Source organism: Musca domestica, unplaced genomic scaffold (genome assembly GCF_030504385.1).
Source record: "Musca domestica strain aabys unplaced genomic scaffold, Musca_domestica.polishedcontigs.V.1.1 208, whole genome shotgun sequence".
NCBI lineage: Eukaryota > Metazoa > Arthropoda > Insecta > Diptera > Muscidae > Musca > Musca domestica.
In genome coordinates this window covers 502855-523711 of record NW_026712256.1, presented here as the reverse complement: position 1 = coordinate 523711, position 20857 = coordinate 502855, and positions in this window count along the sequence as shown.

Genomic DNA, 20857 nt, shown 5'->3' with positions numbered 1-20857 from the left:
ATTACGAACTCTAAATGCGTAATTTGAAAAAATTTTAGTGAATAAAGACGCTAAAATCACCAAAATACCGAATATAGGGAGGTACCGTTATATGGGGGCTATACGAAGACGTAGACCTGAACAGACAATTTTCTGTCTTAGGCTGCAGTATCCATTGCGAACTTCAAATACCAAATTTTGTACAATTCCGATTAATAATGTCGCTAAAATCATCAAAATACCAAATATCGGGAGGTACAGTTATATGGGGGCTATACGAAGACGTGGACCTGCACAGACAATTTTCTGTCTTAGGCTGTAGTATCCATTTCGAACTTCAAATACCAAATTTGAAACAATTCCGGTGAATAATGTCGCTAAAATCATCAAAATACCGAATATCGGGAGGTACCGTTATATGGGGGCTATATGAAAACGTGGACCTACATGGCCCATTTACGAACTTAACCTGCCTACTGTAAAAATAAACCTGTGTGCAAAATTTTAGCCTTGTATCTCAATTCGTTCGAAAGATAGCGTGATTACAACAGACAGACAGACGGACAGACAGACAGACGGACAGACAGACAGACAGACAGACAGACAGACGGACAAACAGACAGAGAGACGGACATCGCTAAATCGACTTAGAATTTTACGCTGATCAAGAATTTATATACTTTGTTGTGTCTGACATGAGTATTTCGAGGAGTTACAAACGGAATGACAAAGTTAATATACCCTCCATAGTATGGTGGAATGTATAATAAGGAATTGCAGAATGCAAAAAAAAAAAAAAAAAAACAAACGATGAACAATTTCGCTATAATTCAAAAATTGTCATTTTCATGTCTTACGGTTATGTGCGACTCCACAGCAAATTATCTGCCAGCGAGGGCGGTGTTTAATACCGAATACCAAGTTTGGTAATTCTGTTGGAAAATGTAGCTAAAATCATCAAAATACCGAATTATGGGAGGTACCTTTATATGGGGGCTATGCGAAGACGTAGACCTGCACAGGCAGTTGTCTGTCCATTACAAACTTCCAATACCAAATCTAATAAAAGTCCAGTTAAAAATGTGTCATAAATCATCAAAATACCGAATATCGGGGTTACAGTTATCTGACGGAACAGGCAAAATGTGGACATATACAGCCTTTTTTCAATACCAAACAAAGACTTAAAATTGAGCTCTTCGTGAATTCTATGGAGCACATCAACATCCATCTGAACGTAATTACTAAATTTCGGCTACATTCTATCTTTTGAATGCCATGACAACTAAAAGAATGAATGAAGGTCCTTATTTATTCAAAAAGGAAGGAAGGAAGACTACGTGTTACCATGAAAGGAAATCGATGCAGAATCGATGTAACTTCAAGATATGAATGTGGTATAAACAAAAAATGTGGTATAAACAGGATGCGCCACATGTCATACTGCGGGCGAAACTATCGACCTATTGCAAGAACATGTCAACGACAACATTATTTCGAAAAAGAAAGTCCGGTAAATTGGCCCCTGTGTTCGTGTAATTGGACGTCACTCGATTTTTTATCCCGTCTGTCCATGTATTTTTGTGAACAAAATGTTTGTCGCATTTATTATCCGGCTGAGATGAAATTTTCCAAACAATATTTATTTGGCCCAAGGACGAACCTTATTGAAATTGCTGAGAATCGGTTTAAATTCAGACATAGCTTCCATATATATCTTAAACCGATTTCCGATTAATTGTGCACCAAATGGCAAATAACAGACCAGAAGACCTGAATTTTGGAACATCCGAACGAATTCAGTCTAGAAGCAAGAACGATAAAATTTGTGAAAACCGGTTTAGATATAGCTATAGCTCCCATATATATATTTTTCATCCGATTTTGGATTTTAAGTCCATTACACATCCACAAGAATGATATTTGTTATCAGATACAGCTCAAAAAATAAGTGCTTAAAATTTTGTCAAGTTCTGATCTGATTTGGATAAAGCTCCCGATTTCAGGTTTATTATGCACCAAATGTGGTAAATATCAGCACACGTTGAGTACATTTTGGCCCTTCCGACCGAATTCAGTCCAGAAGAAAGTTCTTCAAATTTCAAGTTCAGATATAGCTATAGCTCCCATACACTTGTTTCATCCGATTTGGTGTTAAAGTGCCTCACATGTGTAATATGCACTCCACAACAATGATATTTGATCACCGGACATCATATACCTCTGCCAAATTATATCAAGATCGGTTCGGATTTGTATATACCTTGGACACACATCTTCATCCGATTTTACGGTTATTGTCCGCAATATATATAATATATGCCAAAAATTGGATAGATTTGAATAAAACTTGATTTCCATATATCTATTGGTCCAATAAATATTTCTTAATATAATCCATATCGAAGTCATATCATGCACTATACAGCAATGTTAGTAGGTTCATTTTTGGTATATTCTATTTCACATAGATCCGAATATAAACTTTTTTGCTACAGTAGCTCTACTAAATACACATAGAGGTGTAGGGTATCATATTGTCGGCCCAGCCTGGCTTTTGACCTTTTCATATTGCTTTTTTTATTTTTTGAAAAAAAAAAATATTTCTTTGTTTTACGTGGATATACCAACAACGATTGATGCTTTAGAAACATATATTCAACGTGCCATTGCTGAAATATTTCCTCAAATGCCTGAAAAGGTGGTCGAATATTGAAACTCCTAAATGAAATTTGTGCAAAATATTTGTGGTGATCATTTGACCGAAGTAATATTTAAATGTTGAATGACAAGAAATTATCTACTTTTACTTTACTTTGGGAATTTAATAATTTGGCATGGGTTTTATTTAAATTTCATATCAGCAAGCTTTAAAAAAACACCCTTCATTCAATATTTTAATTTCCAATTAGCAGTGATTCTATAATTACGGTTCTCGGAAGATATTAACGACTCTATTTAGTATAACCTTCACAAGACGGGGATTTCTGATTTGCCCTAGGAAAAAATGTTGAATATAAACTCCATATTGCGATTCCGACCAATTTCAGGTATTTTATTGCCATTTTACAGTCAAAGTGGTTTTAATTGAATTTTTCAAATCTTAAACGGTATGGCACATTCTCTCTAAAAAAAATCTAAATTTTGGGTCAGATTTTGGAAAGCCATCGGTCCAGGTAAAATTTGTAATTGGGGACCGGTATTCATTATTTTTACATATCACTCATTCAAAGAGAAGGTTTAGAAACCGAATTTGTGTTTAAGAGAGATTTCGGTTTTTATTGTTTGGAAAATTGATTTTCAGTATCGGCCTATATCTTAAGATAAGCTACATATAGCAATTTAAGTCGATTGGGTGTTTTTTTTATATTTCTAAAGCCTTTTTCTATGCGATAAGTTTATAATCTAATATTTCGAAGTCTTAAGATGTAAAATGCATGCTCGCAAAAATTCACCAATGTAGTTTCAGAACGGGGTTATATGAAGGTCCTACCAAAAGTTTTTAAATTTTCAATGGGTAACAGTTTTGGAGATTATAAAAAATTCATCCGAGCTGAGGTTAAACCATTTCTTATTTGCTTAGGGTCCAAATTCTCTCAAAACACTTTTCATTGCTTACAATTTATTTCCTCACAGCAAACTTTATTTATTTATTTGTATTTTGAATCCTGTGAGATTTTAACTTGTTGTTGTTGTTTTCATTCAATAGTGGTCGTAGTGTTTTGCTCACATTCACACATAGCTTGCCAACACCAAATTTTATTGCTGCAAAATAATTCAGCAAACTATGGTAACCGAGAATGAAAACGACTTTTGTACTATCGAAACAACCAACTACAAGAATCGAAAAATAAATTTCGAAAAATGATCTTCCTTGGCCCCCATTTCTTTTCTGGTGTTGTCGTTGTTGTTGTTGCTGTTATTGTTTATAACACAGTTGTTTTGGGGGAAAAAAGCAAAACATCGACGTTACCAAAACTATGTCAAACAATTTAAAGTTGGGAGGATGGGAGCTCTGTTACCCACAAATTGAAACCAAAACGAAAGAAACAACATCAACAGCCACCACCAACACCAAAGTCGTTGACGTTCATGGCATTGACGATGCAGCAGGACCGGAATGTGTAAAGGATACCAAAGTAAAGAAAAAAAAAAAGAAAAGTTACTGTGTTTTCCAACAAGGCAGATTTGTTTACACGTCGGCAGCAGCAGCAGCGGTGGCAGGGGGGGAAATGGAATCATGCGAGAAATACACAAACACGAAATCAAAGGGTTTTTCCGGAAAAAATGTTTTTTTCTTCTTTTCCAAAAACTCACTTAATTTTTGGAAGGACTTGAATGCCTTGGGTTTATTACCTTGTTGAAGTTTTCGTTTTCTTTGGCAAGGATGCTCAAAAAGTTTGATAACAAAAATTTCACTTTTCCTTTGGGTGACACCAACACAATTTTCTTTGAGAATTTTTCATTAATTTTTCATTTTCAACACAACAAATTTCCACAGAATTATTTCTTGAGATTTTTTTTTTTTTTGGATTTATTTATTTTTAAATTTTCCTTTTTTTGGTTTTCTCTCCTTTTTTCTCTATGCTTGAAGAACACCTTGCTTCTACTACACTACACTTGCTGGCACATTCAGACTTTTGCCTTGTAAAAATTTATTGCCCACTTTTTGACACAATTTGCATGCCTTGCTGGCTTTCCTCAACACTTTCCCAATGAAATTTCCTTGAATTTAATTTTCATTTTTTAGATTTTTTCTCCACTTTGTATTATAACTTCTTATTTTTCTTTGGAGTCGAGAAAAGAAGAAGAACTTCGTTCCTTCTTTTTTTTTTTGGTTTCAAATTAAAAATTCATTCATTCATCCATTTAGAATTGTTGGCCATTTGAACGAATAAACGCGCGCGTATAAATTTCCATAAACCACCAAACCGTATGAAAACCCGATATGAACTGAACTGGATTGGAACTTTCGTTTTGTGTGCTAAGGCATGTCAGGCGAAAAATTGTCTTTGTTTTCTCTCCACAGACATACACACACAACGAGAGAGCATAGCACAAAAACACAGAGCAAGGGAGAGAGAGAGCTAGCCAGAGAAGCTAGATTATGTGTGCCAGTTTTGTTCGGGCAGAGCATAACAGCATTAAACGACCGACAACGAATGGTCGAAACAACGGTAAGTTACATGCAATAGCAACAGTAAGAAATGAGAACCACAATGGAAACACAAACAAAGAGAGCCCTCTCTCTTTTTGGCCCACATCACACACATGGAAACACCCTCGCAATGTAATTGAAATGTAACGCAATGGGAAAGGAAATATCACAATTTCAGTGAATCAAAAAGAGAGAGCGGAAGAATTTTTGGAATAAGCAAATTTTGCTAAATTCCTGTTTCAATTCCATTTCATTCCAATTGGAATTGAAAAATGTAAGAATGAGATATTTTCTCTTGTGATATATTTGGAAAATAGAGAAAAAAGAGAGAGTGTGTGTACAAATGTATTGAAATGTGTGACATTATAATTTGTTGTTGATAAAAAATGATTACCGGGTCTAGCTCTCATACCTAGTGTGAGCAGGCAGTTTAAAGGTATGGCATTAATAGTTGACAGGACACTAATAAAATATCTAAAAATATCATCCAGAATTGACAGCGTCCATTAGAGGTTGTCAAATATTTGACATTTTTCCAATTTTTTATACCCTGCACCATATTATGGAGGATATATTAAGTTTGTTATTCCGTCTGTGACACCTCGAAATATCCAGTTTAGACCTGACAAAATATACATTTTCTGGATCAGCACAAAATTATATGTCATTTTAGCCATGTCCGTCCGTCCAACCTTCTACGGAAATCATTTCAGAATAATTTACGATCGAAATGAAGTAGGTTTACAAGTTTATACTCTGATGTGTTTTAGGTCCGTAGAATTTTTATACCCTACACCACAAGGTGGTCAGGGTATTATGTCTTTGTGCATTTGTTTGTAACAGGCAAAAGGAAACGAGATAGGCCCATAGTTCCTTTTGATGATCTGCATAGAATCACATTCTGAGTCGATTTATGCATGTCCGTCCGTCCGTATGTCCGTCTGTCCATGTATTTTTGTAAACAAAGTACAGTTCGTATTTATTGCCCAATCCAGGTGAAATTTTGCACAAATCATTTGTTTGGGCCAAGGACGAACCCTATTGAAATTGGAGATAATCGGTCAAAATTTAGATATAGCTCCCATATATATCTTCGTCCGATTTGCCTTTTATTGTGCACCAAACGTGTAATATCGACCCGAATAGTATGGAATTTTGCACATACAACCAAATTAGGCCTGAAAATAAGTATGAAAAATTTGATCGAAATCGGTTCAGATATAGCTATAGCTCCCATATATATTGTTCATCCGATTTGCTATTTTTGTCCTCCGCAGCCGTAATATGCACCCTGTAACAACAATATTTGGGGAAATAAATCAAATACAGCTCAGAAATGCATTTGCTAAATTTTATCGAGATCGGTTCAGATTTGGATATAGCTCCCATATATAACTTCGTCCGATTTACTTTTGATTGTGCACCAAACGTTTAATATCTGGCCAAATTGCATAAAATTTGGCACTTACGACCGAATTGAGTCTAGAAGCTAGTATGTCGAATTTGGTGAAGATCGGTTCAGATATAGCTATAGCTCCCATATATACTGTTCATCCGATTTGTCATATTTGTTACCCACAGACGTAATATGCACTCCAACGAGTGCATACCCACGATATTCCGGGAAATATATCAAATACAGCTAGAAATATCTTTGCCAAATTTTATCGAGATCGGTTCCGATTTGGATATAACTCCCATATATATTTTTATCTGATTTCAAATTAATTGTGCACCAAATGGGCAATACAAGTCCGAATTTAAAAAATACAAATGCTTCGGCATATTTAGTTCTTTGAACTTTAAATTATAACTATAATCATAGCGTGTATGATTGAATTCTCCCATAAAAACTTTTAATTGTTATGCGCAGCTCTACTAAATTAGCAAAGTGGTGTACTGGTTAGCATTGCAAATGGGCCATAAAGGACCAATTTTTTGTTATAGCCTCCATATAACTTAACCGCCAATATGAGGAGGTTTTGGGTGATGTAGTTATAATTTTGAATTTGCTGTGAATTGATAAATTATGTTACCAGTTTGTCGATGATACCCTTGCAGAGAACAAGCAATATATGTCCAAGTTTTCGTATAGTCTCCATATTACTATACCTCCCCACATTCGATTTTTTGATGATTTGTGTTAAAGTCTTCACGGGAATTGTTTGAAATTTGGTATTTGAAGTTCGAAAGGGGTATTACTTCCTATGACAGAAATATGGGTATGCAGGTCCAGTCTTCGCCCCATATAACTCTACCTCCTAACATTCGGTATTTTCACGATTTTATCCGCATTTTTCTCCGGAATCGTTTTAAGATTCGTACTTAGAGATCGTAATGGGTACTACATCCTAAGACAGAAATTTGCCTATGCAAATCCATGTTTTCGTATATTCGATATCTTGACGATTACTTCGGCATTGTCTAACGGAATTATTTTAAAGATGATATTTCTTGTTGATTATAGGTACCTTCATGCCTGATAGCAATTTTGTTAAACAAGTACATATTTTCGTATAGCCCCAGATTACATTTTTCAATGGAACTATCTCAAAACTGGTGTTTGCAATTAGCTATATTAGTGCGCGTTTTCATATAACGTGCCTACCTCCTAAGACAGAAAATTTCCTATGCAGGTCCATTCTAGAGCCCTCATATAACGGTTCCTCCCTATATTCGATATTTTGATGATTATTGTGGCATTGTCTAACGGAATTATTTTAAAGGTGATATTTCTTGTTGAAAATAGGTACTTTCTTGCCTGATAGCACTTTTGCTCCACGAACAGCCCCAGATTACTGGGGATTACCAGTCAAAATTTTAGTATATCTCCCATAAAATGATAACTTCTGATATCCAGTATTTTGCCGATTTTCTCTACATTTTTCAAGGAAACATTCTCAAAATTGGTGTTTGCAATTAGCGTTTTTATTTCTTGATCTTAAGAAGTTCCTTCCAAATAGTGATGAGTATTAAAAATTCGGCCCGGCCGAAATTAGCTTCGTTTATACATGTTTTGTTATACCTTCAGCCATGTGGCTATAGCTGTTATATACCATTTGATACAGCCAAAACATGCCTATTCGAAATAACGGTTTTAGACCCTTGGTCTCTTTGGACCAAATCCGTTTCAAGACATTTGGAGTCGATCCAGCGATGTCCGTTCGTCCGTCTGTCTGTTTGTCTGGCTGACTGGTGCGCATGATAAATTTTGAAGGGAGTATCCGATTTGGCCCAAACTTGGTACATCGTAATATTATTGTCAAACTTAGATCGAGTTCGGAAATGGGCAATATCGGGCCGCTCCTTCTGGCACCTCCACCACAAAAGGACAAAAAAAAAAAACATATTTTCTGTACAGAAAAGAGACGATAATACGATTTTGCTTCAACTTTGCAAATCCTAATATTTGCGTCAGTGCAATTTCAGGTACGAAAATGGACAATATCGGTCCACTGCATAAAGTAAAGTAAAGTAATTACAACTCTTATAAAATGGATTTTAAAAGACCGATTGTCTTCGAATTTCACACATCCCAATATTTTTATTAACCCAAGGTCTGGTGTTAGATGGATAATGTCGGTCCACTACTTCTGGTACCTCCCCACAAAATATAGAAATTTTCAAAAAAATATTTTTACTACAAAGAAAGAGAAGCGATAATCCAATTTTGCTCCAACTTAGCAAATCCTAATATTTGCGTCAGTGCTAGGTCAGGTGCGAAAATGGACAATATTGGTCCACTCCATCAAGTACCTCCCCTACAAAGGGTCACGTGGTGAGCACGAAACTCTCGAAAGGAGTATTCGATTTGGTCCAAACTTGGTACATCGTAATATCTTTGTCAAACTTAAATCGAGTTCGGAGATGGGCAATATCGGTTCACTCTTTCTGGTACCTCCCCCACAAAAGGTCGAAATTTTCAAAATATATATTTTTTGCACAGAAAGAGAAAGATGATCCGATTTTGCCCCACCTTTGCAAATCCTAATATTTGCATCAGTGCAAGGTCAGGTGCGAGAATGGACTATATCGGCCCACCCCAACAAGTACCTCCCCCACAAAGGGTCAACATTTTGAATAATTACAACTCTTATAGAATGTGATGTAAGAGTCCGATTGTCTTCAAATTTCGTCCATCCCAATAATTTTATAAACCCAAGATCTGGTGTTAAGATGGAATGTTTCGGTCTACTCCTTCAGGTACCTCCCCTACAAAAGGTTGAAATTTTGAATATCCATTAAACTCATAAAACGCGTAATTAACATTTGATTCCATTTAGACTTGGCACATCTGAATATTTCTATTAACACAGAATCTGATATAAAAACGGTAGAGATCGGACCATTCCTTCTGGTACCTCCCCCACAAAGGGTCAAAGTTTTGAATAACCAAAATGTTTATAAAATCCGAAATAAGCATCAGGTTCTCTTTATATTCATCCCATTATTTCTAATAACAAACGATCTGTGTAAAGATGGGATATATTGGTCCACTCCTTCTGGTACCTTCCCACACAAAGCTCAAATTTTTGAATATCCATTTAGCTCCTAAAACACGAAAATAACATTCGATTCCATTCAGAATTGGCACATCTCAATATTTTCATCAACACATGACCTGTTATAAAGATGGCAAATATCGGATCATTCCTTCTGGTACTTCCTCCACAAAGTTTTAAAGTGTTGAATAACCAAAACGATTATAAAATCCCATTATTTGTACTAACGCAAGATCTTCTGTGTGAAGATGGAATGTGTCGATCCGCTCCTTCTGGTAGATCCCACACAAAATGTCAAAATTTTGAATATCCATGCAGCTCATAAAACGTGAAATTAACATCCGATTCCATTTGGACTTGCCACATTTTAATATTTCCATCGACACAAGATATTTTATAAAGATGGTAGACATCGGACCATATCTTCTGGTACCTCCCCCACATAGCGATCAAGATTTTGAAAAAAAAAAAACGCTCAAAAAAGGCGAAATAAACATCCAACTCTCTTCAAATTTCACACAAAAAAATTATTTGCTAATACAATATCTGTTGTGAAGATTATATATATCTGGGAACCCCTTCTGGTACCTTACCCGCCAAGGGTCACAATTTTCAATACTTTCATCTGTCAGAACTTGCGAAAAATGTCAACGATTCTTTATAACTTGCTACATCTAAATATTTCTCCTTACTAGAAATCTGATAAGAATAGGTCATTTTTTGGAATTTCTGATTTCGCATAAAAATTGATATAAATTTTAGATTGTGAACCTTTAGGTTGTGAACCTACCAATATTTTTATCTGCATTAGATTAAGTGGAATATTTCGGTCCGCTACATCTGGTACATAACGCCACAAAGTATATATATTCTTGATCAGCATAAAATTCTATATCGATTTAGCGATGTCCGTCCGTCTGTGGTTCCACGTCTTCGTATAGCGGTATCTCCCGATATTTGGTATTCTGATGATGCTATATAAAGGCTACATTCGGTATTTTTAAAATTTTAACAGAAATTTAAACGGATTTTATTTTTTGAAAATTTCCAAATTCGTTCCAAATGGTGGAGGGTATTCAAAGTTCGGCCCGGCCGAACTAACAGCTTTTTTAATTGTTTTTTTTCTAATTTTAGCGATATTTTTTGGTAACACAAAAAATTTGGTAGAGAATCTCACTACTTGTATTCAATGAATAGAACGTCGTTGTTTTCTATAAAAAGATCCAACCTGGTTCACTAATAAAATGTCATCCTGCTCTTCACTACGGGGTTATTTCATGCCTTCTGTCAGAAAACCTATTTTCCCAAATTTATCTATAATTTTTTCCTGATTATCTAAATGGAAACCTCCACTGCCTTCTATTAGACGACCACAAAATATTTATAACCTCGCTATCATGTCTTCTATAAAAATACTTTCCTGGTCTTCCATACGAAGAAGATCCTAGCCTTTAAGGTTGACAAGCAAGTATGTTTAGATATGGTTTGCTCAAACTAGACATCTTATTAAGTATGTTGCATCAATAGACTTCAATTTGACTATTTTGAGACTTAGCCGGAAAATTTTTGGAATGTTTCACCGTTCTGCCTAAAAGGAATCAGTAGTCCATCATTACTGTCCATAAATGTTACACACCGTCCAAAGGATTAAGCAAATATGAAATAACAACCTAACATTTTTCTCAACCCACAAAGAAGGGTTAAAATACCACCTTGATGAGGTTCGCCATCGTCTGACTTTTATTATATTGATAACCTCAATTTGTGTTTCTTTGTGTGGCACAAAATAATAGAATAAAAAAAATTACTGCGAATATTTGTCAAAACAAACCTTTTGATATAATATGCAATAAAAGTAACAACAAAGACAGATTTGTGTTCTATCCGCAACAACAATAAAGCTTCAATAATTCAATTCATTCCTCAGCATTTGGCCGAAAAGTGTTACAATTGTTTCACATCTCCAAAATATTCCCCGGACAAAAAACGAATGGAACACGAATTCTTAAAAGAGAGTAAAACATCCAAAGAGAAAATCCATGAGAAACTTTATTACATTTCTCTCTTTCCCTTAGTGTTGTGCATTCACTTCTCTGGCACTCAACCATGACCTCAATCAAACCCATACTAAATTATGCAGTTGCAACATCCAACATGTTGTGTTTATATTTTTTCTGCAATTCCGGTATTATTTTGGTTGGTTGCACATGTTTCCATTGTTTTGTGTGTTTCTAAAGCAGTGGGGGAATTTCGTATGAGTAAGGATGGTGGTGGTTGCTTTGGAATAAATAATGTTTTGAGTGAAAATATCTGCATGCCACAAACGGTTTGTTGCTGTTGACCAACAGTGTTGCCCCTAGCAACATGTTGAGCGGAAAGAGTTAACAAGTATTTGAAAGAACTGTACAAAGTTTGGTAGATGTTTTACGCTTCGTTAAATGTTGTAGAATTTTGAATTGATAATTATTATATTTAAAAACAAGTAAGCAAAGGCTACAGTCGAGCGGGACCGACCGTTGAATACCCTACAACACTATAATAAACGATACAGTTTATATATCTCGCCTCGAAAGAATTCCACAAGATGTTGTGACAAATAATAAAAGAAAATCATCAGGTTTACTTCTCTAATTTTCGGATAATAGCAACTTAAACTAATTTGCTCATTTCCAATTTATTGGTAGATGTTGCACGTAAATGGTCTTCCTAGATCTGGAACCAATATTTCCCAAAGACCTATAATCTCTAAGAAGTGGCAAAAGATTAACATTTATTATTGCTTTTTGACTGAAACGCATCTATATGAGATACAGCCTATATTCTTCAACGAAATCAGCGTTAACGAAATAGTCAAAAGTGCGTCTTTCCTGTATTTGTGAATTCTCCAAAAAGTCACTGGAATGGACATTTTCGTATTTTGTCTATAAAAGTTGGCAAACTCCTTCACACATTGAATATTTTTGGATGGCCATCCAAAACTGCTTGGCTTTTGCAATGTCCGGTAACCCCCATTCGGGCGAAAATTACGACCTGCTGACAATTTTGCAGTTTTTTGGTCCATTTCAACCCCTAAATATATGGCGATCATCTCCAAAAAGAGTAGGCTTCTATTCTGACCCTCATCTTACCCCATGCAAAATTTCGTAAGGATCGGGCAATAAATGCGATCTGTATATGATATCCTGATATCCTAACTACTTAGTTTTGTTAGCTGTAGAAATATTACCAAATGTTTAGTTCAAAATGAAAATATGCCAAAATATGACAAAATTGAAAAAATATGAGAAAATGTTACAAAATCAATATTTTCATCTATAGAGAGATATTTTTATGCGATTTTTTTAGACGTCTTTTCTTTCCTGCCAAGAGGCCATTCTGAATTAATGAGAACTGTCGAAATCAGTTCAGCCGTTCTCGACATATAAGAGATTTTTCAAGCATATCTTCTTTGATAGGCATATATATCGCACATATATCCGTTTTGTTGGATATTAACATCAATGTAAAGATCAGAAGTAACCTTGTCATGGCTTTGTGATTTCGCTGGGATATAAAATATTCGCGGTTTAATGAAAAATTTTGAATTTTTTCAACAAAAAAGATATGGTCTATTTTACCCGCTAAATATTATCCGATGACCACCCAAATTGGTAGGCTTCTTCCCCGACCTAAACTCTAGCTACATGCGAAATTCCGCGTCGATTGGTCTATAATTGCGACCTGTATAGCTACTGCAAAATCCGACATTTTTTCAGTATTTGGTCCATTTCAACCCCTAAACATTTAGCGATCATCTCCAAAAGAAATAGGGTTCTATTCTGACCCCAGACCCACCTCCATTCTAAATTTCGTGAAGATCGGGCCATAATTGCGACCTGTAGAGTGATTACAAATTAACATGGACAGACGGACAGACGGACAGACGGACAGACGGACGGACGGACATACATAGCTAGATCGACTCAGCTCGGCGAGCTAGGAAGATCCATATATACTTTCCTATGTGGGAAATCAATATTTCGAGGTGTTACATAATTTTTGGCCCAATCAAACTTATAATACCCCCAACACATAGTGTTGTAGGGTATAAAAACAAGCAAGGGTAAAAATTTAAAAGTTACTATTTTACAAACATGCAAAAGTAATTATGAGGTCTATTGTATGAGTATCTCTAAGTATTTTTGTTGAAAGATAATTTTGGTCTTGTAAAAATAAGTACACATGGTAATCCGCCCTTTTTACTTTCATGGTATTCTATGACAAGAATAATACAGGATATTGTAGGAAGAAATTTTTCTATGAGAAAACCATACCGGTGTTGTGTAAAATGGTATTCCTGTTCCTCAAGAAGAAGACATTTTTGGTTTCCTATTAGAGACGTATGGTCTCAAACATGAAGACATTCCAATGGTACGTCGGAGAAGACATGAAAAAACTGCAACCAACTTCAGAATGCTGTCAATGCTAAGTCACTCGTCCGACAGCAGATAAAATTATTCCAGTGACAGCTTATTATATTGTTTGCAAGGGTACAAAAGCATTTTGTTGAGAATTTTACAGAAATAAAGTTATTCGTGATGGAATTAAAGCGTGATCGTGTGATTTCTTTATATTTGGCAGTAAAACCACAAGTGGCTATCGTTAGAGCACTACAGCATTTAAATGTGAATACATTTTTTATGTCTCGTACAATCGCTCGTTACCGTGATACTGGTAGCGTAGCCCGACGTCAAGGAAGTGGACAGAAGAAAACAGCAACATCAGCAGAAATGGTTCGAAAAGTAAAGAAGCGACTTGATCGAAACCCGCATCGCAGTGGCCGAAAAATGGCTCGTGAGCTAAACATATCGAAATATTAAATTCGGCAAATATTGAAAAATGAGCTCGGGGTAAAACCATTGAAATTACAAAAAGTGCAAGAACTTACACCGCAACAGAAAGAAAATAGACTCAAAAAAGCTAAAGAGTTGCTTCGCTTGGCCGAAAGTGGTGAACTGTCGAATTTGGTTTTTTTTCCGATCAGAAAACATTTGTTGTCCAGCAGTTTGTAAACAAACAAAATGATCGCATTTACTTGCCAAAGAGGTCAGCTGAAAATGTGCATCTTCGGTTGGCCACCAGAATTCAAGCGCCGGCCATGGTGATGGTGTGGGCCGCCATAACAGCCGATGGTCGCTCTCTGCTCGTATCAATCGACGAGAATAAATGTCGAATATTATCGCGAAAATATTCTGGAGGGTGTTGTAAAGCCTTGGGCACGCAAACATTTTGGTCGTAGACCTTGGATATTCCAACAGGACTTAGCACCATCGCACTCAGCATGTGCCAGCCAAGAATGGTTACAAAATGAGGTTCCTCGCTTCAAAACCACCAAAATCTTCGGATACCAATCTGTTGGACTATTGTGTCTGGAGTATTTTGAAAAGCAAGTGTGGCACTAAAAAATACCAAAGTGTCGATCACCTCAAGCAAGCGCTTCGTCGGGAATGGGCCAAAATACCGCAGACCAAAATTCGGGAAGCGTGTGACGGTTTCATTGGCTGTTTGAAGGCCATAATTCGTGCCAAAGGTGACCAATTCGAACAAACTTAAACTTATTCTAAAATTTGATGCTATTTCCGATATTTTTTGTTTTCATTCAATAAAATTAAAAAAAATATATAAAAATTATGGCGTTTGACTTTGTTGTCGTTTTTTATCACATCCCTTTCCATAACAAAACTTTCCTGTTTCTCACAATGAGATCTAAGACAATATACTTTTCTAATCTTCTGTAAGAGAGAAAACTTTTTAAAATTCTATCAGAAGTCCATTCGGTTTTTAGACCGGGAAATGTCTATAATGTTCAAAGGAAGTCTTGTTCCAAAATATAGTCTTCCTTAGCCCTACCCTGCCTCTTTTTCAATAAGAAAGCTGTCCTGGGTAAAAGACGTTTCTGGTTTACTATCCTTTCTATCGAAATTTCTCTGTCATTCCAAATAAGACTTCTCCGGACTTCTATAAAAGAAAAACCATGGACTTTTAAACGAGATCTATAATAGCCTCCTATAAAAATACGATCTTGGATTTCTTTACGCAACGCCAACAATGTGCTTTTTAAATATGACCTATCTAGTCCCCGATCATTAGACCCTAATGATTTTTCATAAGAATATCTTTCGAGTTTTAAATAATAAGATCTCCGTAATAAGTTATTATACTATTCTTTTATATACAGGGTGATAGAAAAAACTGCAACAAAGTCAAACGCCATAATTTTTACATTTTTATTATTATTTTTTTTCTTTTTTTTGAATGAAAGCAAAAAATGTCGGAAAATGGCATCAAATTTTAGAATAAGTTTGTTCGAATTTTTCACCTTTGATACGAATTATGACCTTCAAACGGCCAATGAAACCGTCACACGCTACTCGAATGTTGCTCTGCGTTATTTTGACCCACTGCCGCCGAAGCTCTTGCTTGAGGTGATCGACATTTTGGTATTTTTTAGTGCCAACCTTGCTTTCCAAAATACTCCAGACACAATAGTCCAACGGATTGATATCAGGAGATTTTAGTGGCCATTGTGCGCTGGAAATGAAGCGAGGAATCTCATTTTGTAACCATTCTTGGGTGGCGCGTGCTGATTGCGACGGTTTTGGAATGTCCAAGGTCTGCGGCCAAAAAGTTTGCGTGCCCAAGGCTTCAATACAACCTCCAGAATATTTTCGCGATAATATTCGGCATTTATTCTGATGCCACGGTCGATTAATACGAGCGGAGAGCGACCATCGGCTGAAATGGCGGCCCACACCATCACCATGACCGGCGCTTGAGTTCTGGAGGCCAACCGAAGGTTTCACTTTTTCTTTGGCAAGTAAAATCGATTATTTTTTTGTTTATAAACTGCCGGACAACCAATTGGGTAAAACCAAATTCGACAGTTCACCACTTTCGGCCAAGCGAAGCAACTCTTTAGCTCTTTTGAATCTATTTTCTTTCTGTTGCGGTGTAAGTTCTTGCACTTTTTGGAATTTCAATGGCTTTACCCCGAGCTCATTATACCCTACAACACTATGTGTTGGGGGTATTATAAGTTTGATTGGGCCAAAAATTATGTAACACCTCGAAATATTGGTTTCCCACATAGGAAAGTATATATGGATCTTCCTAGCTCGCCGAGCTGAGTCTACTGAGACTATGTATGTCCATCCGTCCGTCTGTCCATGTTAATTTGTAATCACTCTACAGGTCGCAATTATGGCCCGATCTTCACGAAATTAAGTATGAAGGTGGGGTTAGGGTCAGAATAGAACCCTATTTCCTTTGGAGATGATCGCATAATATATAGGGGTCGAAATGGACCAAAAACTGAAAAAAAAATCCTGATTTTGCAGTTGCTCTACAGGTCGCAATAATGGACCAATCGACGCGGAAATTACCATGGGGCTAGAGCTTAAGGGTGGGCAGAAGCCTTCCAATTTTGATGGTCATCGGTCAATATTTATTGGGTGAAATAGACTATAACATTTGTGTTAAATAAAATACAAATTTTGCATTAAACCGCGAATACTTTTACTCCCGGCGAAATCACAAAAAGTCGAACAGGTCAATTCTGACCGTTAGGTAGATGTCGATAGTGAATATGTCGGTTATATATAGCGAAATATATACAATGTGTGTATGAAAAGGAAGGGGATGATAGCTAGAATGCTTATATCTCAAGAATGGCTGGACCGATTTTGACAAATTTTATCAATTCAGAATGCCCTCTTGACATAAAAGTATAAAATCTAAAAAAATCGCAGAAAAAATATGCCAATAATGATGTTAATATAGATTTTGTAGTATTTTGTGACATTTTTTTATTTTTTCATATTTTTTATCGCATGCGATTTTTTCAATTTGACTTATAATATTGAGGTGTACATTTTGTAATATTTTTTCACCTTACAACACAGGTTTGGGTTATACACAGATTGCAATTATTATCCGATCCTCACGAAAATTTTCACAAGGGTAAGGCTCAGAAGGGATAGACCTATTGGTGTTAAAGATGTCCGCAATATATTTGGAGGTTGAAATGGACCAACAACTAAAAATGTTCCTGATTTTGCAGCCGTTATAAAGGTCACAAATTGAAACCAAAGGACACAAAATCTTGCATGAAGTTCGAGATTAGGACAGCGAGTAGAATGGACCACTACTTTTGTTTGAAAAAATACCAGCACTACTTACAGGCGATATCCGAAATACACAAAAAGCGAACTTCTGGCTTTTTTATGCTGATTTCGTTATTGGGCAAATATCCCTGGTCAGGTCAGTGCTCCGTGACATAATTTTAAAAGGGAAATCTTCCAAAATCGATCTGAATATAAGGGGGCTTCTAACATATTGTAGTGTTGTAGGGTATCACATGGTCGGCCCCGCACGACTATAGCCTTTGCTTACTTGTTTTTCAATATATATTGTCATATGTTCAGCTCACGAGCCATTTTTCGGCCACTTCGACGTGGATTTCGATCAAGTCGCTTCTTTACTTTTCGAACCATTTCTGCTGATGTTGCTGTTTTCTTCCGTCCGCTTCCTTGACGTCGGGTTACGCTACCAGTATCATGGTAACAAGCGATGTTACGAGACACAAAAGATTTATTCACATTTAAATGCTGAAGTGCTCTAACGATAGCCACTTGTGGTTTTACAACCAAATATAAAGAAATCGCACTTAAACGCTTTAGTTCTATCACGAATCACTTTTTTTCTGGAAAATTCTCATCAAAATGCTTTTGTACGCTTGTAAACAATATAATGTGCTGTCACTGGAATAATTTTAACAGATGTCGGGCGAGTGACGTGCAAATGATAGCAGTCTGAATTTGGGTGCAGTTTTTTCATCTCACCCTATATATAGAATAATCGATTTTTTCAACCACCATCATAAAAACTTTACTGTCATACTGTAAATTAGATTGAAGCCATATATTTCATTTACAAATAATAACAAGTAAGCAAAGGCTACAGTCGAGCGGGACCGACCGTTGAATACCCTACAACACTATAATAAACGATACAGTTTATATATCTCGCCTCGAAAGAATTCCACAAGATGTTGTGACAAATAATAAAAGAAAATCATCAGGTTTACTTCTCTAATTTTCGGATAATAGCAACTTAAACTAATTTGCTCATTTCCAATTTATTGGTAGATGTTGCACGTAAATGGTCTTCCTAGATCTGGAACCAATATTTCCCAAAGACCTATAATCTCTAAGAAGTGGCAAAAGATTAACATTTATTATTGCTTTTTGACTGAAACGCATCTATATGAGATACAGCCTATATTCTTCAACGAAATCAGCGTTAACGAAATAGTCAAAAGTGCGTCTTTCCTGTATTTGTGAATTCTCCAAAAAGTCACTGGAATGGACATTTTCGTATTTTGTCTATAAAAGTTGGCAAACTCCTTCACACATTGAATATTTTTGGATGGCCATCCAAAACTGCTTGGCTTTTGCAATGTCCGGTAACCCCCATTCGGGCGAAAATTACGACCTGCTGACAATTTTGCAGTTTTTTGGTCCATTTCAACCCCTAAATATATGGCGATCATCTCCAAAAAGAGTAGGCTTCTATTCTGACCCTCATCTTACCCCATGCAAAATTTCGTAAGGATCGGGCAATAAATGCGATCTGTATATGATATCCTGATATCCTAACTACTTAGTTTTGTTAGCTGTAGAAATATTACCAAATGTTTAGTTCAAAATGAAAATATGCCAAAAATATGACAAAATTGAAAAAATATGAGAAAATGTTACAAAATCAATATTTTCATCTATAGAGAGATATTTTTATGCGATTTTTTTAGACGTCTTTTCTTTCCTGCCAAGAGGCCATTCTGAATTAATGAGAACTGTCGAAATCAGTTCAGCCGTTCTCGACATATAAGAGATTTTTCAAGCATATCTTCTTTGATAGGCATATATATCGCACATATATCCGTTTTGTTGGATATTAACATCAATGTAAAGATCAGAAGTAACCTTGTCATGGCTTTGTGATTTCGCTGGGATATAAAATATTCGCGGTTTAATGAAAAATTTTGAATTTTTTCAACAAAAAAGATATGGTCTATTTTACCCGCTAAATATTATCCGATGACCACCCAAATTGGTAGGCTTCTTCCCCGACCTAAACTCTAGCTACATGCGAAATTCCGCGTCGATTGGTCTATAATTGCGACCTGTATAGCTACTGCAAAATCCGACATTTTTTCAGTATTTGGTCCATTTCAACCCCTAAACATTTAGCGATCATCTCCAAAAGAAATAGGGTTCTATTCTGACCCCAGACCCACCTCCATTCTAAATTTCGTGAAGATCGGGCCATAATTGCGACCTGTAGAGTGATTACAAATTAACATGGACAGACGGACAGACGGACAGACGGACAGACGGACGGACGGACATACATAGCTAGATCGACTCAGCTCGGCGAGCTAGGAAGATCCATATATACTTTCCTATGTGGGAAATCAATATTTCGAGGTGTTACATAATTTTTGGCCCAATCAAACTTATAATACCCCCAACACATAGTGTTGTAGGGTATAAAAACAAAATGTTCTACCTTAATTATATTATGGGATCTCCGACGAATTTTTCAAGTAGTTTTATGGTGAAGTGTATTCTACTATTGGGAATATATTTTTATTATTTTGCTTCATTCCGTCGATGAAAATTCCTTTATTCATCATTAAATTATTATATTCTACTCTTTACCCATTTCACTTTCATTTGCCTTAGCTCTGCAGACTTCATTCGTTGTAATTTGTGTTGCAAGTAAAGTTGCATAACCTTCGATGCTCGCTCTCTTCCAGAGATCATTAGAAGTCCATTAGTCATTAAGAGCTGTTACAACTTCAAATCTACAGTGACAGCATTTTTAAAGTTGAGAGTTGGTTAAGTAGTTTTACTGCATATTTTAGTGGCTGGGTCACTTTGTGGGGTTATCGATTGTGTTGTTGTATGTTATTTCAACTGAAAAAAAATGTCAAGTGGAAAATAGTATATTTAATTAAACGTTTCATTTATTAAAGTTAAAGCTCTAAAAGTCTAAGATTTAATGTCATGAAATATATGAAACTGAGTCTCAGATTGAAAATAACATCACAATTAATTTAGAGTAGCCTATGTCCATCTTACCTGTTTGGTGTACCTCCGAACTATAAAAGTTATGT